Below are 23,630 nucleotides of genomic sequence, written 5' to 3' on the forward strand. Positions count from 1 at the left end.
TTCGAGCTCTAGAATCAACCATTTCTCCAAAGAACTCTGGTTCCTTTTACTGAAGAATACTATTAGAAACCATGATCTGTGTCCTAGGTGTGCTGGTTGCTGTTGGAATGTCATTGCTGCACTCATATATATCAGGCGTGCTGATATATATGAGTGTATACTGACCCATGTATCTAGACACATCTATAGATAGTCCCATAGGCAACCATCTGTTTCTATACATAAATGTGAGTTTACACCAGTGTCAATAACTCTAGAGACCGGAACTGAAATTTGACATATGATAGTGGGTTTTCTCCTTTATTCTGGAAAGTTGTAGCTTTCTCCTTGTTTTAACCAAAGATTGGAGGGGCGGCAGATGGGTAGTGCAAGGAATGGGAAGAATTACAGACGGTCCATGGCAACATGAGAAGCAGCAGAGGAAAATAGAGGCAGCTACAGTTAGTAGAAATAGAAGTATCAAGTAGAACATTCTGGGTGCATTTTGGTATAGGTACAACAGTTTAATAGGCCTATTGTAGCCACCTAACGAGAAGTGTCAAGAAAGAGAGTCAAAACTCCTACAGATTAGAACAGTTTAGAAGTCTGGGCTCTTAGAGAAATAATCAACAATGCCTATAACTCGGTGGAGTCACCAGCACTCTACATTGTGACTCTGGTCACCAAGAAAAGTTGTGGCATGTTTACTCTATTTATCACAGTTAGGGGCACATAATATATTTTGGAAAGATTTCCATTAGAGTGGTTAAAAATTGTTTTGGTGCTTTAAGCATTATTAGATTTGAGTTTTCTGCCTTAGAGTCTACATTTGCTATGAACCCAGATTGCTAAATCCAAGGCCTCCCGCTGAGATTTCTAGAAGCCCAAATTTTATAAAAAATAAAGTTGCTTATAAGAGGATTTGATTTTAATGAATTTCTGAACTGTGTCCCTTGAGCTGCAGTGTTACTCTGCCCTGCTTTGCCTTGGTCCCTGGCCCTTGGCAGCCAGAATTTCTGGTTAATCAGTCCCTCCATTCCCAGGCCTGGGGAAGTCTGCCTTTTTTGAGATATTCACTGCCTGTTGCTAAATGAAGTCCAAGGAAGCTGCTCCCAGCTGGGTAGAAGGTCTGAATACTTTGGACCCTCAAGAGGTGGCTTCAAGGATCAGAGATGCATGTCATCCACACTAGCCACTTAATCCCCACCCTCTTCCCTTTCTGAACAGCCAGGTTTAGGGGCAGTGATGTTGAGAGGCAGAGGGAGAACAGGGAGAGGTTCTGTGTCTTTCCTTCTCTTCCTCTCCTTCCCCCTCCCCCTCCTTCCTCCCTCTTCTCCCCACTCTCTTATTTGTTCAACAAATATGTCTGGCCCCTTACCACATCCTGGCACTGTGCTGGCTCCGAGGAGGCCAGTGGAGTCATGGACTTTGACATCTTGGAGCCTTCACTCTATTTGGAAAGCAGACATGAAAAAGTGTACTCAGCTCCTCAATTATTCAGTTGTGTTAGGTGCCAGTAGAAATGGGACCTCACCTATTTGGTTGAGGTGGGTTGAGGCTTCTCTGTTGATTGAGATCTAAAGGATTCTGGTGTTCACTTCGACTAACTATAGCCCTGAGCTAAGCACTCTGCCTGTGCTGTCCTATCTAATTCTTCTACCACTACGTCACCTACTTGGCCATTCTTACCCTATTTTATCTTCATTTTACAGATGAGGATCCTGAGATTCAAAAGGTTAAGGAGCTTGCCCAAGGGCACAGAGCAATGAAGTGAATGTTTCAGGACTTGCTTGAGGTCAATCTGGATACAAAGCCTGTGCTCATTGCCACCTAGTGCCCTACCCACCTCCCTGCTCTGCAGGTCTCATCAAGGGAAAAGCAAGCCGGGGGTGGGGGGGAAGTGATCAAATAATGAGTAAAAGTGTCCTGTGGTCAACAATCTAGTCACCTGTTCCACTCATTTCACCAGGGGCCATCGAACAATATTTAGCTATAATTATTTTAAAAAGGCTGACCAAAGGTTTTCCTCTTTGAGCCCCACAGGTACAGGATGGTCCTTGTCTGAGCCTTTCAGGGATGGATTAGAACAGAGCAGTTATTACTCAGACACTGCAGTTATTACACCACATAGAGTGTTCACTGAATGTATGTGATACGTTGACGTTGGTTAATCTGTTATCTTCGAGACCCTTGAATCCTCCTCTCCATCCAGCTGCCACTGCCTTTTTTATTTCTGAGTCATTATCTCTGGCTTAGACCAATGCAATGCAATCTTAATTGGTTTTTCTGCTCATCTCTTCTCAATCTATTTTCTGTTGCCTCTTCTGTTTAAAACCCTATAGAAAACCTCCACTGCTGACAGGATAGAATCCAACACAGCCCCCTCATGGCCTGCGGAGACCTGCACTTTCTCCCTTCTCAGCTGCATCTCCCTCCGCACCTTTGTTCTCCCCCCATGACCTAACCATTCTCAGAAGCCCCCCTCCCCTTTTGCCTGTTATCGTCTGCCTTTGCCCTTATTCCTGGCTGATCCTCCGTGCTTCCCCTCTGCGCAGGCGCTCCTTGGCAACCCATCCCCGCCTCTGTGGACTGTTGCATATGGAACAGATCTCTGTTATCATGCAGTCAGCAGACCTTTTCGGTAAAGGGCCAGATAGCAAATATTTTTGGCCTTGCAGGCAACAGCATCTTCAATGCAATGACTTAGATCTGCTATTGCAGTTTGAAATCCACCATAGTTGATATATAAGCAAATGAATGTGTCTGGGTTCCTATACAATGTTATATACAAAAATTGGCAGCTGGTCAGATAGAGCCCCCAGCCTGTAGTTTGTTGTGGAATATTCCAATCATTTGTTTACTTGTCTCCCATCCTTACTAGCTGGTGAGTTTCCTAAGATGAGAGAGCGGGTCTTGTTCATCTTTCTATTTTCAGCGTCTAATCTGGGCCTGGCACATAGTGAGTGTTGAATAAATCCTGCACGGATGAATATGTGAGTGAATAAATTAATCAAGTCAAATCAAGTTGGAAACTAAGCATTTAATGGTGTCAGTAAGAACCTTGACTGAGTGAATCATGGTGAAAGTAGAAACATCAGGTCTGTACAGGGGAGAATAAATCTTTTTTGTTCATCTCAGGGGACTCAGATATAGTACCTTTGACAGGATCTGGATCAGTGTGGCTAGAAAGCTTTGACCCTTCCATTGTTGGGCTGCCAAGGGTTAAAAGGAGCCTGAAGCCTTGAGCGGTGGGACCAGTTCTCCACCATTCTAGTGTCTGTAAATAAATAGTGTTAAAACTCAAGAGTAAGGTTATTAAATGTGGATTTTGCTTTGTACCTGCCACTTTCTGTGGAGGAATCTTAGTCACTGATGGGTTTGCTCCAGGGGGTGCTAAGGGTTTGCGTGCACAACCCTCAGCCTTTATGCAATTTAGGATTGGAAACTGCTATAGCCCAGCATTTGCTGACACACAAGGGTTGGCCAGGCCTTATTCATTCAGCCCAAGGTACTGCAGGGGTGACCAGTTCCCTGTGGTGGCAGAGTTCATAGACTTTCTAAGTAAGGTCTTCTGAGTTGGGGGAGGCTATCTGGAAAATTCACTTACTCTGAGCATCTCTTTCCTTGACAAAGCCAGAAAATGAAGACATTAGTGTGCTACCAGGGAAACACATCACCACTTGTTGGGTCTCTAAGATACACTTTTTAAAAGAACTTTTCAGTGTTACAGACATCTTACTGAGCCAAAGAAATTACAGAGTTATATTGAGTAGCATTTGGGTATTGACTTTTGATTTGGTAGGAGAGGAAAATCATGGGCACACAGGGCATTTAGAAATTTTTTCCCTTGTGTAAAATGGAACAGAGGAACACAGGATAGACACTTTGATTGGAAAAGGGAACAGATGACTTGCACTTAACTGAATTGGATTGATTTTCCTTTTTACTGAATACTTTCCTCTATTTTGTGCTATTTCACTTTGCTTCGCAATACCAGGTCCAACTCCTCCCATAGGATTTCATACCATGAAGAAAGGAAAAGTAAAGAGCCATTTCTGTAAGAATCCTCAAAACATAGCATGATAAACCTAGTGCATAGATATATTTTCTCTGTTATTTTTGGTCCAAATGTGTAGATTTCCAGAATTCCATAAAGCTGAACATTAAAAAAAAAGATAGCAGACATTCCAACCTTTCAATTGCACTCAATAAATATTTGGTGAGAGCCTCTTTTGTGCCTCTAGGTATCATACTATAAACTAGGGATACAATGATGACTGAATGTTTCCCCACTTTCCAGGGAGCCCAGAGTCTGGTTGAGAGGTGCTCCAGTTACCTGTTTTTGGGTAACAAACTGCCCTAGACTGAGTGACATAAAACCACAACCGTTTTATTTTGCTCACAGATTCTGTGGCTCAGAAAATCAGACCGGGCATGATGGAGTAGGCTTCTCTATGCCCCACAATATCTGGGAACTCGGCTGGGAACATTCCAGTAGCTGGAAGAGACTTGAGTGGCTGAGGCTGGAATCATCCAGAGGTTTCCTTACTCCCATATGTGGTGTCTGGGTTGGGATAACTCAAAGTGCAGGCTCAGCCGGAGCTGTCGATTGGAGCATCTACACATGGCCTCTCCATGTGGCTTTAGTTTCTTCTAGCATGGAAGCTGCCCCCAAAAAGGAACACCTAAGAGGGGCATCCAAAGAGAGAGCTTTCCAAGAGACCAGGTTAGACGCTGAAAGAGCTCTTTTGAACTATCCTTGGAAGTCATGCACTGTTACTTCTTCCACACTCTGTGGCTACAAGCAAGTCACTATGGACACCCCAGATTCAAGAGGAGAGGAATTGGACTTTACCTCTTGAAGGCAGAATAGCAAGGATACCGCAGAAGAGTATGGGAGATGTTGCTGCAGTCACCTTTGGAAAATCTAGCCCGCTGCAGAGAATTAGACATGCAAATATGTAACTATAATATACCATAGGAAACGTTTCAGTTACCTTGCTGGGAAATAACCCACTCCATAACTTACTTCCTTGAAACAACAATTACCAGTTATCAGCTGGTGGGTCTGTGCCATATGGTGTTGAATGGGGTCACCCATTCGGCTGCATTGAACTAGGAACTTGGAATGCCCAAGACGGCTTCACTCATGTCTGCTGCCTCAGCTAGGGTGGCTGGAATGGCTTGGGGGCTCCTTACTTCTCTTCCACATGGTCTTGTGTCAAATAGTAAACTCGTCCATGCTTCTTTATGTGGTGTCTGGCTTCTTTTAAGGCTTAGTCCCAGAGCTGGCACAGGGTTACTTCTCCTGGATTCTAGTCAAGTCACAAGGCCAGCCAAAATTCAAGGAGTGCAAAATACACTAGAGGAGTGGCATGTACATAAAGGGATGGGGGAGGTTATTGGTGACCATTTTTGGAGAAAATCTACCACATTAGAGGTGTCAAAAATGCTCTGAGATCACAGATGGAGGATCAGTTTTGTCAGGTGGCCTCTGAGGGTTTCTGTGTCAGGCTGTGGAGACAGGGTGGGTGCTGGTGAGGGCATGGTAGATAGTGGGGTATCCAGGAAAGATGTAATATTTGAACTCTGAATGCCCTAGGTAGACAAGATATGGAAGCATTATAGGCCCAGGAAATTCCATGAGTAATGACAGGGAAGCTGGAAAGGGCATGGGGGCTAGAGGGAGGTGCAGTAGAGCTACAGCAATATGTGTATATATTCAGGCACAAGAACGTGGTGGATCTGGGGTAGAAAGAAATGTCAGGAGATCAGGCATGTTTGTGAAGGACTTTCTGGGTCCTGCTGAGGTATTTGGATCTCATTATATTGGGAATATGAACTGAGAGTTTTTAAAAGGAGGAAGCATAAGAGATGAACTGGAGGGAGGAGAGATTAGATGTAAGGAGAGCAGTTGTGATGATATTGTGACAGCTCAAATGAGATCTAATCAAGATTTGTACCACAGACAGAAGGGAGAGGAACCTCCGTGAGGCAAGATATAGAGAAAAGGCAAAACCATTTGTTCAGAGAAACTGGACCAGCAGGGACATTGTTGTATATAATCTGAGGGCCATCAGGAGGGTAACCTGCCAAAGTCCTCTTCTATTTATTGATATTGTCATTCTGGAATTCTGCTGTTGTGGTTGGTACATTTGTATTAAGACTTGCCTATTCCTTTAGTCCCCAGAGCAAATCCTAGTGTCCATGACTTCATCAGAACTATTTCCTTGGAACAAAAAAAATCCAAAGTAGTATACAACCAGCATGGAGTTTTTAGAACTGCTGTCTTGGAAGCATTGACATTAATCTGAGCTTTATGGAAGCTAACTGGATACTAGAAGAGTTTCATTTCTACATAGGCTCAAACTTCTTACCACTGTACAGGTGTTTCCAGTAGAACAGACTAGCCATTCACCCATCCAATAAATATTTTTCAAGTGCCTACTACATGCAAAACACTGTTCTTGGAGATGGGTATGGCAGTGAGTAAAATAAAATCCTTGCTCTCATGGATGTTCTTTATATCCTAGTAACATGGATTTATCAAACCCAGAGCAGCTTTGAGAACTGGATATGGAGTTTTATCAGGCTGACCTGTTATAAGTGATGTCCTCTCCTCAGTGGGATAGGTGTGCATTTTGTGGTGTCTCAGACCATAGAGTTGGCTGCACTTACCACTCATCATTAACTTGGGCGATCACTTATCATTAACAAGGGAGTCATCCTAAGAGTCTGAGCACAGAAGTGACAGTATGTGGCCTCCCAGAGAAGGAAAGGGACATGCTCAAGAGCTGAGACCCAAAGTTTTGTTTGCTTGTGCCTATTCAACGTCTGATATCTGAGGGATATGTTCATTCACATTGTGCATTTGTTTCCATCCCATTTGATTTATTTTTTAACACCCATTAACTGTCATGCCTTTGCCTCTGAAATGGTTCTCCAGTCATTACTTGATGGGAAGGATTTTGGCTATGAGGGAATGTGTTTCCAATTGCTGCCTTTTCTAGTAGCATGCACAAGTGTAAAGCAGAAGCCTAGGGGCCACATGCCACAGAGAATTAGAGCAATGCTGCTCTGGGCTGTATGTATGTATGTATGTATGTATTTTTTCAGTGTCTACAATCAATTTTATTTTAATATGATCTAAATACATACCGTTTAGAAAATATCAAGAAAAACTGATGTACAAGAGTTGATGCTATTGCATTTGGATAAAGCTGGCAAGTTCTTGCTACTGGCATAGCCCAGGAAACACCGAGGAAACGAATATATTGGAATAGATGTTGTGGTGTTTGGCCCACAGTTTGATAGCTCTCAGGGTTAACCTGAAATTGTCTATGTTTGGTACTAGATGTAAAAATTCATCAGTTACCCTGCAACCATTAAGACTTCTTATGCATCTTATATCTAGATTTTTAAGCAGACTGTCATCTCTTAAGTCCAAGTCTTCTGGGATAGTCTGCAGTGCTAATCTTGCAAACAAAATATTAATCTCTATCCCAGCAAAACACAGTTTGATACCTGGTACAAAGACCTCCTCAGCAGCTCTTAAATCTTTTACTTTTTCCTGTAATTTCAACTTATCATAGAATGAGGTGAAAAAGTCACTTCGATCAACATGTCTTGGTGCAACATACAACTCATCAATATCGGCACCTTTTGTATGTACTCTTAATCCATAAGATCCAAATGTGAAAAATTTCCCCCCAACATTATCAATTACAGACTGTGGAAGATTCTTGCTTTCACTGATTTCTTGTATCCACTCTTTTACCAGGTTATTTAATTTTCCCCAAATTAAAATTCTGTGCTGCAGTTCCTCTTCCTCTTCAAAAACCCCCAAAGGCTTCAGAGTCTCAGTTCTTTCCTGTGTAAGTCAGTCTCCTTGGGGGCTGCTAAGCTGTTGGGAGAGGTAATGCCACAGTGCTTCTGTGGCAGCTGTGTTTGTTGTGATCCCTGCGTTGTAACTGGAAAAGGCATCGTCTCCTCCGCGGGCACCGTCCAGTCACTCCCCTGCTGCTGCTGCCCTGGGCATGACCCACTGAGGTGGGAAGGAGGGGGGTGCCTGCCTCAGCCCTGGGTCCAACCCCACTCCTGCACCCTCTCCCATGGCTTTAAGTGCTTCTCCTCTGGGTTGTATAATATTTAGATGGGCACTTAGAGCAGTCCAAGTCTTGACATTAATAAAACTTGTAAGGGCTACTTTACAAGGTAAATATCTCTCTGGGTAACCCTGAATTTCATCTATAGTAAACTTTCTGGTATTTGTCAGAATTCTATTAGCTGGCACTTGCATACAATTGTAGTTAAGTGATATTTCTTGCTAACCATGGTGACTATAAGGCCCAGAAATATTTTGAAAAATCTTTAACTGCCTCATCAAAGAAAGGGGACGTTCTTTTAGAATACTAAGTGTATTTTATGATAGTCTAAATTACTGATTCACATATGGAACACATATTAACCAGAGCATCTCCCTCAGCAACCAGGCAAGATAACTAATAATTTATGATAAATTTTTTTAAACTCAAATTTTTAACTTCCTTTTTTAGCCGACTTGCATTTTTTTTTGGACCATGTTTCTGTTCAATTATGTGCACAGCACTCTCAATGACTTAAATGGTAAAAAATGGTCCACAGTTTATCTGAAATTCAAACAGCTGTTGTCTTTACATTTTTATTAATATGTATTAATGTTTTCAAAGTAATTTTGCTGCTGGAATGAGAGTGTGCTTGTGTGTGTGTATTGTGTATGTGCACACGCACACACATCATTCTTCTCAGAGGCATTTTTGGCAGATAAGAATATGATCTGAGTAGCAGATATATGATCTCATTTTTTTTCCTGGGTAGTTTGCAATTTGGATTTAGTCTCAAAGGATTAAGTGTTTTAGCCTATGATGATTTCATAGACACCAATGCCTAGAACTTCTAATCTGCACCCCTAAGCTATTTGGTAATTTTTAACTATACAGATTATAGAGCCTCTGTGAGCCCATTCTACTAAGATGGAAAGGAGTGTGATGCCTTTATTTTGAGAAGATGACTAGAACCTTTGAAGCATTTAATTCGTACTTTCAACATTTTGTTCCTCAACAAGGATATTTTGGAAGCAGTAGTAGCTGGAGTTTACTTTTTTTGGAATTTCCTCTACGTTCATTTTTGGTGGCAGTTTTTGATGAAAAAGACACCAAGGGTAACACTCTATGCATACCTATCTAAAAATGAGAAAGTGAGGATACTGCCTTTTAGCTGGAACCCTCAAGGCGTTATCTAACCACTGAAAACTTCATCTAAATAAAAATGGGATTAAGAATATCAGAGATCAGAGGTTAGCAAACCCTCACATCTGCTGTGTCATGTTGCCTTTTCCTATTCATTCATCCTAAAAATATTGAATGAACAGCTATAATGTGCCAGGCACCTTGTGTGGGGGGGGATATATCAGTTAAAATAGATAAAGATCCCTGTTTTCATGAACTTTACTTTCTAGTAGGGGGAGATGGGCAATATAAAATAGACATGATAATTAAGTAAATTGTATGATACACTAGAAGGTGATAAATGTTTTTCAGAGATAGAAAAAGGAGAGCAGGATAAAGGAGATTCTGAAGCTTTGGAACTGGTGGGGGAGATTTGCAATTTTAGGTAACCATATTAGGTCTTACTGAGGAGTTGGCATTTAACTGAACTAGTGAGACAGCTAGTCATACATAAATCTGGGAAAGGAATGTTCTAGGCAAGGAGACTGCCAGTGCAAATGCCCTTCCGCAGGAATGTGCTTGGAGTGTTGGAAGAACACAAGGAGTCCAGTGTGGCTGGAGATAGTAGGTGATGAGGTCATCGGCATCACTGGGGAGTCAGTCCTGTAGGACCTTCCTGGCTTTTGTAAGGCTCTCAGCTTTTTCTCTGGGAGGAGAGGGAAATCACTGGAGACTTTTGAGTGAATAAGTGGGATGATCTGCCTTATATTTTAAAGGAACTCCTCTGGTTGCCATGTTGAGACTAGACTGCAGTGGGTATATAAATTTCCTAGGCTTTCTGTAACAAAGTACCACAAACCAGGTAGCTTAAAACAGCAAAAACTTATACTTTCAGTTCTAGAGGCCAGAAGTTGAAAATCTAGGTGTTGGCAGGGTTACCCTCCCTCTGAAGTCTCTAGGGCAGAATTCTTTCTTGCCATTCCTGAGCTTCTGGTGGCTGCTACCAATCCTTGGTGTTCCCTGCTTGTAGCTGTATCACTCCAATCTCTGTCTGGTTGTCACATGGCCTTCTTTTCTATGTGTTCCTTTGTTTCTATGTGTCTTCTTCTTTCCTTATAAAGACACCAGTAGTTAGATTTAGGGCCTACCCTAATCCAGTATGACATCATCTTAATTTACATCTTAATTACTTTTGCCAAGACCTTAATTCCAAATAAGGTCATATTCACAGGTACTGGGTATCAGAACTTGAACGTGTATTTTGGGGAGACACAATTCAGCCCATTAAATGGGAGATAGAGGAGGGAGACCAGATGGGAGACAGGAGCACAGATGATGAGGACCAGAGTGGGAACAGTGGGATAGTGAAAAGTAATCTAATTCCAAATGTGCTTTGAGGGTAGAGCTAATGATTCCCTGACAAACTGGCTATGAGAGAAAAAAATCATCAAGGATGATGGTATGATCTGAATGTTTGTGTCCCCCTAAAATTTATATGTTGAAATTCTAATGCCTAATGTGATGGTATTAGAAGGTGGGGCATTTGGGAGGTGCTTAGGTCATGAGGGTGGAGCCCTCATGAACAGGATTAGTGCCTTGTAACTGAGGGTCCAGGGAGATCCCTAGCCCCTTCTGCCAGACGAGGATGCAGTGAGAAGGCTCCAGCTATGAACCAGAAAGAGGACCCTACCCAACTATGCTGGCACCATGATCTTGGACTTCCAGCCTCCAGAAGTGTGAGCAATAAATTCCTGTTGTTTATAAGATACCCACTCTGTGGTATTTTGTTATAGCAGCCCAAATGGACTGAGATAAATGACTCCAAGACTTCAGGCCTGAGCAACTGGAAGAAAGAAGTTGCAATCAGCTGAGCTGGAAAGATTGGTTTTGGTGAAAAGATCCGGAGTTCAGTTTTGAATTTAATTTTGAGATGGCTTTTAGATGTCTAAGCGGAGGTGTCCTTGTGCAGTGTGGACTGTAATGAATCCATGTTACCTCTGGTGTCACTTAGTAATCTATTAACCACTGAAAATTCATAATTTGGGGATAAACTGTACAGGCAAACCATGGTTTCCATCATGGACAGGCCAAAACCAAAACTTCTTTTTATCCACTAGTTATCTTTTCTTCCAGCAAAACCTTCTAACTTTACTTGTTCTTCAAAAGCCCACATTATTGGGTCTGCTGTCCCTGCCCAGTGACTCATGGAGTAGCATTTGAACAATAAGGAGCTCCTACATCAGTTGTGGGGAATTACAGAGGGACTCCTGGGCTAGAGTCACCAAGAATTGACAGTCAATGTAAAATGTATTTCTGTTCTCTCATCTGATCACTGTGGAGACTCCAATTCAACATTCTCTCCGAAACTTCTCTGTGCTCATATGTTCTCTTTCCTCTCAGTTTTCTTCATATAAACCAAAGCCTGGCACCACTGAGTGCTGGGTTAGTAAGTGAGGCATGGTAGCTGTGGGGCCGCCCCATAGCCATGAGGTAGCCCATTTCTGATGGGAAACTGCACTCCCTCTGGCCAGCAGAGTCCCTTTTAGTAACCTAAATTCACTAAACACATTGTAAGAAAATTGGCTTAAACTTGTAGAGTTAAATTTGGTTTGAAAAATCATACTTACACTTTTCACTATTTTTCCAGGAAATCTTTTTCTGGGAGTTATGTACATTTATTTTGCCAACTTCTCTTACTTTTAGTCCAGGATAACACTGCACTTCAACTTGTAATTTCCTGCATTCTTAGTCTAAGCATTCTTAGTCCAAGTTTTTGAAACCATTAGTCTTTGGTTCAATAGGTTCTCTTGTAAATATGTAGTGGTCACTATAACTGATGCTTACCAGTGATACCTTCAAATCATATCTCGAGTATGAGGGAGACTTGTAAGGTTGTAAATTGTTTCAGCTGTTTTGTACCTTTATTCAAAGATTATAATTTTAGAATTTTTTGAATAAGACATTGATATAAAAATCGTGGAATATTAATTTACTCAGCAAATGTTACTCAAGGTAGTGGGGATACATGAAGAACAATATGGACAAAAAAAATCCTGCTCTTGCATAGCCTTCATTCTAGAGGGGAAGGCAGAATATTAACAAACTATGTAAATAAAATAGTCTCTCAGATGGTGGTGATAGCTATAGAAAAAAATAAGGTAGTCATAAAGTATGGAGAATGTTGGGGGAAGATGGAATGTTGCAGTTGTAAATAGGGAGACCAGAAACAAATGTTAAGAAGAAGATACTTGAGTAAAGACCTTGAAGAGGTATGAGAACCACGTAAATATGGGGAGCAAGAGAGTCAAGCATCAGAACAACAAGTGCAAAGGCCCTGAGGCAGAAGAAGCCCTGACATGTTCAGAGAAGAGAAAAGAGGCCAAGTGGCTTAGAGTGAAGAAAGTAAAAGAGACTTTAAAACAAAGACTTACAAAAGACAAAGAAGGACACTACATAATGATCAAGGGATCAACCCAAGAAGAAGATATAACGGAACTTCCTTGGTGGTGCAGTGGTTAAGAATCTGCCTGCCAATGCAGGGCACACGGGTTCAAGCCCTGGTCCGGGAAGATCCCACATGCCACGGAGCAACTAAGCCTGTGCGCCACAACTACTGAGCCTGCGCTCTAGAGCCTGCATGCCACAATTATTGAGCCCACGTGCCACAACTACTGAAACCCGCATGCCTAGAGCCCATGCTCTGCAACAAGAGAAGCCACTGCAATGAGAAGCACACGCATCACAATGAAGAGTAGCCCCCGATTGCCACAACTAGAGAAAGCCCGCGTGCACCAATGAAGACCCAATGCAGCCAAAAATAAATAAATAAATAAATTTATTTAAAAAAAAGAAGAAATTATAACAATAGTAAATATTTATGCACCCAACATAGGAGAAACTCAATACATAAGGCAAACACTAACAGCCATAAAAGGGGAAATCAACAGTAACAAAATCATAGTAGGGGACTTTAACACCCTGCTTTCACCAATGGACAGATCATCCAAAATGAAAATAAATAAGGAAACACAAGCTTTAAATGATACGTTAAACAAGATGGACTTCATTAGATATTTATAGGACATTCCATCGAAAAACAACAGAATACACATTCTTCTCAAGTGCTCACGGTACATTCTCCAGGATAGACCATATCTTGGGGCACAAATCAAGCCTTGGTGAATTTAAGAAAATTGAAATCGTATCAAGTATCTTTTCTGACCACAGCTCTATGAGACTAGATATCAATTACAGGAAATAATCTGTAAAAAATACAAACACATGGAGGCTAAACAATACACTACTTAATAACCAAGAGATCGCTGAAGAAATCAAAGAGGATATCAAAAAATACCTAGAAACAAATGACAATGAAAACACGAGGACCCAAAACCTATGGAATGCAGCAAAAGCAGTTCTAAGAGGCACGTTTATAGCAATACAATCCTACCTTAAGAAACAAGAAACATCTCAAATAAACAACCTAACTTTACACCTCAAGGAATTAGAGAAAGAAGAAAAAAAAACCCCAAAAGTTAGCAGAAGGAAAGAAATCATAAAGATCAGATCAGAAATAAATGAAAAAGAAATGAAGGAAAGAAGAGCAAAGATCAATAAAACTAAAAGCTGGTTTTTAGAGAAGATAAACAAATTTGATAAACCATTAGCCAGACTCATCAGGAAAAAAAGGGAAAAGACTCAAATCAATAGAATTAGAAATGAAAAAGGAGAAGTAACAACGGACACTGCAGAAATATAAAGGATCATGAGAGATTACTAGGAGCAACTATATGACAATAAAATGGACAACCTGGAAGAAATGGACAAATTCTTAGAAATGCATAACATTCCAAAACCTAACCAGGAAGAAACAGAAAATATGAACAGATGAATCACAAGCACTGAAATTGAAACTGTGATTAAAAATCTTCCAACAAACAAAGCCCAGCACAAGATGGCTTCACAGGCTAATTCTATCAAACATTTAGAGAAGAGCTAACACCTATCCTTCTCAAACTCTTCCAAAATATAGCAGAGGGAAGAACATTCCCAAACTCATTCTACGAGGTCACCATCACACTGATACCAAAACCAGAAAAAGATGTTACAAAGAAAGAAAACTACAGGCCAGTATCACTGATGAACGTAGATGCAAAAATCCTCAACAGAATACTAGCAAACAGAATCCAACAACACAGATTATCATACACCATGATCAAGTGGGGTTTATCTGAGGAATGCAAGGATTCTTCAATATACGCAATATATGCAAATCAATCAATGTGATACACCATATTAACAAATTGAAGGAGAAAAACCATATGATCATCTCAATAGATGCAGAGAAAGCTTTCGACAAAATTCGACACCCATTTATGATAAAAACGTCCAGAAAGTAGGCATAGAGGGAACTTTACTCAACATAATAAAAGGCCATATATGACAAACCCACAGCCAACATTGCCCTCAATGGTGAAAACTGAAACCATTTCCACTAAGATGAGGAACAAGACAAGGTTGCCCACTCTCACCACTATAATTCAACATAGTTTTGGAAGTTTTAGCCACAGCAATCAGAGAAGAAAAAGAAATAAAAGAAATCCAAATCAGAAAAGAAGTAAAGCTGTCACTGTTTGCGTATGACATGATGCTATACATAGATAATCCTAAAGATGCTACCAGAAAACTACGAGAGCTAATCAACGAATTTGGTAAAGAAGCAGAATACAAAATTAAGGCACAGAAATCTCTAGCATTCCTATACACTAATGATGAAAAATCTGAAAGTGAAATTAAGAAAACACTCCCATTTATCATTGCAACAAAAAGAATAAGATATCTAGGAATAAACCTACCTAAGGAGACAAAAGACCCGTATGCAGAAAATTATAAGACATTGATGAAAGAAATTAAAGATGATGCAAATAGATTGAGAGATATACCATGTTCTTGGATTGGATGAATCAACATTGTGAAAATGACTATACTACCCAAAGCAATCTACAGATTCAGTGCAATCGCTATCAAACTACCAATGGTATTTTTCACAGAACTAGAACAAAAAATTTCACAATTTGTATGGAAACACAAAAGACCACGAGTAGCCAAAACAATCTTGAGAAAGAAAAATGGAGCTGGAGGAATCAGGGGCCCTGACTTCAGACTATACTACAAAACTACAGTAATGAAGATAGTATGGTACTGGCACAAAAACAGAAATATAGATCAATGGAACAGGGTAGAAAGCCCAGAGATAAACCCAGGCACATATGGTCACCTTATCTTTGATAAAGGAGGCTGGAATATACAGTGGAGAAAAGACAGACTCTTCAATAAGTGGTGCTGGGAAAACTGGACAGCTACATGTTAAAGAATGAAATTAGAACACTCCCTAACACCATACACAAAAGTAAACTCAAAATGGATTAAAGACCTAAATGTAAGGCCATCAAACTCTTAGAGGAAAACATAGGCAGAACACTGTATGACATAAATCACAGCAAGATCCTTTTTGACCCACCTCTTAGAGAAATGGAAGTAAAAACAAAAATAAACAAATGGGACCTAATGAAACTTAAAAGCTTTTGCACAGAAAGGAAACCATAAAGAAGAGGAAAAGACAATCCTCAGAATGGGAGAAAATATTTGCAAATGAAGCAACTGACCAAGGATTAATCTCCAAAATTTACAAGCAACTCATGCAGCTCAATATCAAAAAAACAAACAACAACCCAATCCAGCAATGGGCAGAGGACCTAAATAGACATTTCTCCAAAGAAGATATACAGACAGCGAACAAACATATAAAAGAATACTCAACATCACTAATCTTAGAGAAATGCAAATCAAAACTACAACGAGGTATCACCTCACACCAGTCAGAATGGCCATCATCAAAAAATCTACAAACAATAAATGCTGGAGAGTGTGTGGAGAAAAGGGAACCCTCTTATACTCTTGGTAGGAATGTAAATTGATACAGCCACTATGGAGAACAGTATGGAGGTTCCTTAGAAAACTAAAAATAGAACTACCATGTGACCCAGCAATCCCACTACTCAGCATATACCCTGAGAAAACCATAATTCAAAAAGAGTCATGTACCACAATGTTCATTGCAGCTCTATTTACAATAGCCAGGACATGGAAGCAACCTAAGTGTCCATCGACAGATGAATGGATAAAGAAGATGTGGCACATATATACAATGGAATATTACTCAGCCATAAAAAGAAATGAAATGGTGGTATTTGTAGTGAAGTGGATGGACCTAGAGTCTGTCATACAGAGTGAAGTAAGTCAGAAAGAGAAAAACAAATACCGTATGCTAACACATATACATGGAATCTAAAAAAAAAGGTCATGAAGAACGTAGGGGCAAGACGGGAATAAAGACACAGACCTACTAGATAATGGACTTGAGGATACAGGGAGGGGGAAGGGTAAGCTGGGACGAAGTGAGAGAGTGGCATGGACATATATACACTACCAAATGTAAAATAGATAGCTAGTGAGAAGCAGTCACATAGCACAGGGAGATCAGCTCAGTGCTTTGTGACCCCCTAGAAGTGTGGGATAGGGAGGGTGGGAGGGAGGGAGACACAAGAGGGAAGAGATAAGGGGACATATTTATGTGTATAACTGATTCACTTTGTTATAAAGCAGAAACTAACACACCATGGTAATGCAATTATACTCTAATAAAGATGTTTAAAAAGAAAAAAAAGTAAAATCCCAAGTTAATGTTATTTTTAAAAATTAAAAAAGTTAACTTTATCTTTAGATCTCAAAAACTGTTTGCTGAATGAGAAAATGGAGTAATATGATTTTAATACAAATAAAAATATCAATTTGCTAGAAAAAAAAAAGATTGCTTTGGCTATTCGGCATCTTTTGTGTTTCCATATAAATTGTGAAATTTTTTGTTCTAGTTCTGTGAAAAATGCCATTGCTGGTTTGATAGGGATTGCATTGAATCTGTAGATTGCTTTGGGTAGTATAGTCATTTTCACAATGTTGATTCATCCAATCCAAGAACATGGTATATCTCTCAATCTATTTGTATCATCTTTAGTTCCTTTCATCAGTGTCTTATATTTTTCTGCATACAGGTCTTTTGTCTCCTTAGGTAGGTTTATTCTTAGGCATTTTATTCTTTTTGTAGCAATGGTAAATGGGAGGGTTTCCTTAATTTCTCTTTCAGATTTTTCATCATTAGTGTATAGGAATGCAAGAGATTTCTGTGCATTAATTTTGTATCCTGCTACTTTACCAAATTCATTGATTACCTCTAGTAGTTTTCTGGTAGAGACTTTAGGATTATCTATGTATTGTATCATGTCATCTGCAAACAGTGACAGCTTTATTTCTTCTTTTCCAGTTTGGATTCATTTTATTTCTTTTTCTTCTCTGATTGCTGTGGCTTAAACTTCCAAAACTACGTTAAATAATAGTGGTGAGAGTGGGCAACCTTGTCCTGTTCCTGATCCTAGAGGAAATGATTTCAGTTTTTCACCATTGATCATGATGTTGGCTGTGGGTTTGTCATATATGGTCTTTATTATGTTGAGGCAAGTTCCCTCTATGCCTGCTTTCTGGAGGGTTTTCATCATAAATGGGTATTGAATTTTGTAAAAAGCTTTTTCTGCATCTATTGAGATGATCATATGGTTTTTCTCCTTCAATTTGTTAATATGGTGTATCACATTGATTGATTTGCGTATATTGACGAATCCTTGCATTCCTGGGATAAACCCCAATTGATCATGATGTATGATCATTTTAATGTGCTGTCGGATTCTGTTTGCTAGTATTTTGTTGAGGATTTTTGCATCTATGTTCATCAGTGATATTGGCCTGTAGTTTTTTTTCTTTGTGACATCTTTGTCTGGTTTTGGTGTCAGGGTGATGGTGGTCTTGTAGAATGAGTTTGGGAGTGTTCCTCACTCTACTATTTTTTGGAAGAGCTTGAGAAGGATAGATGTTAACTCTCCACTAAATGTTTGATAGAATTTGCCTGTGGAGCCATCTGGTCCTGGGCTTTTGTTTGTTGGAAGATTTTTAATCACAGTCTCAATTTCAGTGCTTGTGATTTATCAGTGTATATTTTCTATTTCTTCTTGGTTCAGTCTTGTAAGGTTGTGCTTTTCTAAGAATTTTTCCATTTCTTCCAGGTTGTCCATTTTATTGTCATATAGTGGATCCTAGTAATCTCTCATGATCCTTTGTATTTCTGCAGTGTCCATTGTTACTTCTCCTTTTTCATTTCTAATTCTATTGATTTGAGTCTTTTCCCTTTTTTTCCTGATGAGTCTGGCTAATGGTTTATCAAATTTTTTTATCTTCTCAAAAAACCAGCTTTTAGTTTTATTGATTTTTGCTCTCCTTTCCTTCATTTCTTTTTCATTTATTTCTGATCTGATCTTTATGATTTCTTTCCTTGTGCTAAGTTTGGGTTTTTTTTGTTCTTCTTCCTCTAATTGCATTAGGTGTAAAGTTAGGTTGTTTATTTGCGATGTTTCTTGTTTCTTGAGGTAGGATTGTATTGCTATAAACTTCCCTCTTAGAACCACTTTTGCTTCAACCCATAGGTTTTGGATCGTCGTGTTTTCATTGTCATTTGTTTCTAGGTATTTTTTGATTTCCTCTTTGATTTATTCAGTGATCTCTTGGTTATTAATTAGTGTATTGTTTAGCCTCCTTGTGTTTGTATTTTTTACAGATCTTTTCCTGTAATTGATATCTAGTCTCATAGCTTTGTGGTCAGAAAAGATACTTGATACGATTTCAATTTTCTTAAGTTTACTAAAGTTTGATTTGTGTCCCAAGTTATGATCCATCTTTGAGAATGTTCCAAGAGCACTTGAGAAGAATGTGTATTCTGTTGTTTTTGGATGGAATGACTTATAATTATCAATTAAGTCCGTCTTGTTTAATGTATCATTTAAAGCTTGTGTTTCCTTATTTATTTTCATTTTGGATGATCTGTCCATTGGTGAAAGTGGGGTGTTAAAGTTCCCTACTATGATTGTGTTACTGTCGATTTCCCCTTTTATGGCTGATAGTATTAACCTTATGTATTGTGGTGCTCCTATGTTGGGTGCATAAATATTTACAATTATTATATCTTCTTCTTGGGTTGATCATTATGTAGTGTCCTTCTTTGTCTCTTGTAATAGTCTTTGTTTGAAAGTCTATTTTATCTGATATGAGAATTGCTACTCCAGCTTTCTTTTGATTTCCATTTGCATGGAATATCTTTTTCCATCCCCTCACTTTCATTCTGTGTATGTCCCTAGATCTGAAGTGGTTCCCTTGTAGACAGCATATATATGGGTCTTGTTTTTGTATCCATTCAGCCAGTCTATATCTTTTGGTTGGAGCATTTATCCCTTTTACATTGAAGGTAATTATCGAAATGTATGTTCCTATTACCATTTTATTAATTGTTTTGGGCTTGTTTTTGTAGGTCTTTTCCCTCTCTTGTGTTTCCTGCTTAGAGAAGTTCCTTTAGCAGTTGTTGTAAAGCTGGTTTGGTGGTGCTGAATTCTCTTAGCTTTTGCTTGTCTGTAAAGGTTTTAATTTCTCCGTCAAATCTGAATGAGATCCTTGCTGGGTAGAGTAATCCTAGTTGTAGTTTTTTCCCTTTCATCACTTTCAATATGTACTGCCACTCCCTTCTGACTTGCAGAGTTTACGCTGAAAGATCAGCTGTTAACCTTATGGGGATTCCCTTGTATGTTATTTGTTGTTTTTCCCTTGCTGTTTTTAATATTTTTTCTTTGTATTTAATTTTTGATAGTTTGATTAATATGTGTCTTGGCGTGTTGTTCCTTGGATTTATCCTGTATGGGACTCTCTGTGCTTCCTGGAATTGATTAACTATTTCCTTGCCCATATTAGGGAAGTCTTCAATTATAATCTCTTCAAAGATTTTCTCAGTCCCTTTCTTTTTCTCTTCTTCTTCTGGGACCCCTATAATTCAAATGTTGGTGCGTTTAATGTTGTCCCAGAGGTCTCTGAGACTGTCTTCACTTCTTTTTATTCTTTTTTTCTTTATTCTGCTCTGCAGTAGTTATTTCCACTATTTTATCTTCCAGGTCACTTATCCGTTCTTCTGCCTCAGTTATTCTGCTATTGATTCCTTCTAGAGAATTTTTAATTTTATTTATTGTGTTGTTCATCATTGTTTGTTTGCTCTTTAGTTCTTCTAGGTCCTTGTTAAATGTTTCTTGTATTTTCTCCATTCTATTTCCAAGATTTTGGATCATCTTTACTACCAATTCTCTGAATTCTTTTTCACGTAGAGTGCATATTTCCTCTTCATTTGTTTAGTCTGGAGGGTTTTCACCTTGCTCCTTCATCAGCTGTGTGTTTCTCTGCCTCTCATTTTGCTTAACTTACTGTGTTTGGGATCTCCTTTCTGCAGGCTGCAGGTTCGTAGTTCACATTATTTTTGGTGTCTGTCCTCAGTGGCTAAGGTTGGTTCAATGGATTGTGTAGGCTTCCTGGTGGAAGGGACTATTGCCTGTGTTTTGGTGGATGAGGCTGGATCTTGTCTTTCTGTTGGGCAGGACTGCGTCCGGTGGTGTGTTTTGGGGTGTCTGTGACCTAATTATGAATTTAGGCCGGCTTTCTGCTAATGGATGGGGTTGTGTTCCTGTCTTGCTAGTTTTTTTGCATAGGGTGTCCACCACTGTAGCTTGCTGGTTGTTGAGTGGAGCTGGGTCTTAGCGTTGAGATGGAGATCTCTGGGAGATCTTTTGCCATTTGATATTACGTGGAGCCGGAATGTCTCTGGTGGACCAGTGTCCTGAGCTCAGCTCTGCCACCTCAGAAGCACAGGCCTGACACCAGGTCAGAGCACCAAGACCCTGTTAGCCACATGGCTGAGAAGTAAAGGGAGAAAAGAAGAAAGAAAGACCAAAAATAAATAAAATAGAATAAAGTTATATAAATAAAAATTTAAAATAGTTATTAAAAATAAAAAAATTAAAAAGTAATTAAAAAAAGAAAAAAAGAAAGAGAAAGAAAGAAGAGAGCAACAAAACCAAAAACAAATCCACCAATGATAACCAGTGCTAAAAACTATACTAAAAACAAAAAACAAAAAACGGACAGGCAGAACCCAGCACAAATGGTAAAAGCAAAACTGTACAGACAAAATCACACACGGAAGCATACACATACACACTCACAAAAAGAGAAAAAGGAAAAAAAAAAATATCATTGCTCCCGATGTCTACCGCCTCAATTTTGGGATGATTTTTTGATCTATTCAGGTATTCCACAGATGCAGGGTACATCAAGTTGACTGTGGAGATTTAATCCGCTGCTCCTGAGGCTGCTGGGAGAGATTTCCCTTTCTCTTCTTTGTTCGCACAGCTCCCAGGGTTCAGTTTTGGATTTGGCCCTGCCTCTGTGTGTAGGTCGCCTAAGGGTATCTGTTCCCGCCCAGACAGGATGGGGTTAAAGGAGAGGCTGATTAGGGGGCTCTGGCTTACTCAGGCCAGGGGGAGTGAGGGGTACGGATGCCGGGCGAGCCTGCGGTGGCAGAGGCCGGCGTGACGTTACAGCAGCCTGAGGCATGCTGTGTGTTCTCCCGGGGAAGCTGTCCCTGGATCACGGGACCCTGGCAATGGCGGGCTGCACAGGCTCCCGGAGGGCAGGTGTGGATAGTGACCTGTGCTCGCACACAGGCTTCTTGGTGGCTGCAGCAGCAGCCTTAGCATCTCATGTCCGTCTCTGGGGTCCGCGCTGATAGCCACAGCTCGCGCCCGTCTCTGAAGCTCCTTTAAGCTGCGCTCTTAATACCCTCTCCTTGCGCACCAGGAAACAAAGAGGAAGAAAAGTCTCTTGCCTCTTTGGCAGCTCCAGACTTTTTCCCCGGGCTCCCTCCCGGCTAGCTGTGGCGCACTAGCCCCTTCAGGCTGTGTTCACGCCGCCAACCCCAGTCCTCTCCCTGGGATCCGACCTCCGAAGCCCGAGCCTCAGCTCCCAGCCCCCGCCTGCCCCGGCGGGTGAGCACACAAGGCTCTCGGGCTGGTGAGTACTGGTCGTCACTGATCCTCTGTGCGGGAATCTCTCCGCTTTGTCTTCTGCACTCCTGTTGCTGCGCTGTCCTCCGTGACTCCAAAGCTCCCCACTCCACCACCCACAGTCTCCACCTGCGAAGGGGCTTCCTTGTGTGTGGCAACCTTTCCTCCTTCACAGCTCCCTCCCAGAGGTGCAGGTCCCATCCCTATTCTTTTGTCTCTGTTTTTTCTTTTTTCTTTTTCCCTACCCAGGTACGTGGGGAGTTTCTTGCCTTTTGGGAAGTCTGAGGTCTTCTGCCCACGTTCAGTAGGTGTTCTGTAGGAGTTGTTCCACATGTAGGTGTTTTTCTGATGTATTTGTGGGGAGGAAGGCGATCTCCACGTCTTACTCTTCTGCCATCTTGAAGGTCTCCTTCTCGTATTCTTTGAAGTTCCCGCAGTTTTATGAGTTTTCACCTCATTAAAGGTGCACTGAAGAGCTGAGAAAATGTGATAAAGTCACTGACCAAAGCTGACAGCCTAAGGTCTGGAGACAAGCAAACAATTTGTCATTGGAAGATCTGTTGCTCTTGGACAAAGGTCAGAGTGACTGTGAACTGTGAGAGAGATGAGCTAGTGGGCTGCAGAGAGGCGGGTAGCAGAGGGCATGGTTTTCTACCTTTGTATGGGAATATCATTTGCATGTTTTAATGGGGTTTCCAGATCATTGATGAGAAAATGGAGATCTGCACGGAGCAGGGAGGGTTGCAATGGAACATTTGAACTCCCCTCATTTTCCCTGGAGCCAGATCAACACCTGGTTGTTCCCACCCACACCTCTCCATGTCAAGCAGGAAACGTCGATATCTGGACAGGCATGTTTCCAAGGGTCTGGCTCATTCCCTGCTAGGTCCCCGGTGTTTAGTGTAATGCCAGGTACATCAGGGCCACTGTGTACACACTTGTTGAATGAATGAATGTTGAATGAATTCCTCAGTCTCACAGACGTGCAGGAAAAAGTTCATCAACTCAATGTGACAGGTGAAGGATCCTCGCACTTTTCTGCACCTGTTGGGCTTGGAATCCTTGCCCTTAATAAATTTGCTTAGCAGCCCTTGGGAAAGTAACATTGAGTGATGGAAAGAGCATGGAGCTGGGAGTCCACATCCCTGGATCCTAGTGCTGGCTCAGCCATCCCAGGATGTGTGACTCAGAGATTAGATGAGGAACATAGCATCTAGAAACCTTGGTTTCCTCCAAGGAAACATTAAAGAACAGTACCAATTAATAGTTTGTGGAATCCTTGGATTCTCTATTTCTTCCCTATTCTTTGTGGAGGAAATGGGCCTCACTGGAATTCAGATGCCAGTTTCCCTCTGATAATAAATATTCTATTTGGTCCACTTCCTTTCATTGTAGTAAAACTAAAATA

General features: G+C 40.6%; 1 pseudogene; it reads right to left on the minus strand.

Annotated features, from left to right (window-relative positions):
* Positions 1 to 7,115: 7,115 nt before the first annotated feature.
* LOC132376399 (poly(A) polymerase alpha-like) lies at positions 7,116 to 7,962 on the minus strand (annotated as a pseudogene).
* Positions 7,963 to 23,630: the final 15,668 nt, after the last annotated feature.

The sequence above is a fragment of the Balaenoptera ricei genome, chromosome 12, assembly GCF_028023285.1.
Source record: "Balaenoptera ricei isolate mBalRic1 chromosome 12, mBalRic1.hap2, whole genome shotgun sequence".
NCBI lineage: Eukaryota > Metazoa > Chordata > Mammalia > Artiodactyla > Balaenopteridae > Balaenoptera > Balaenoptera ricei.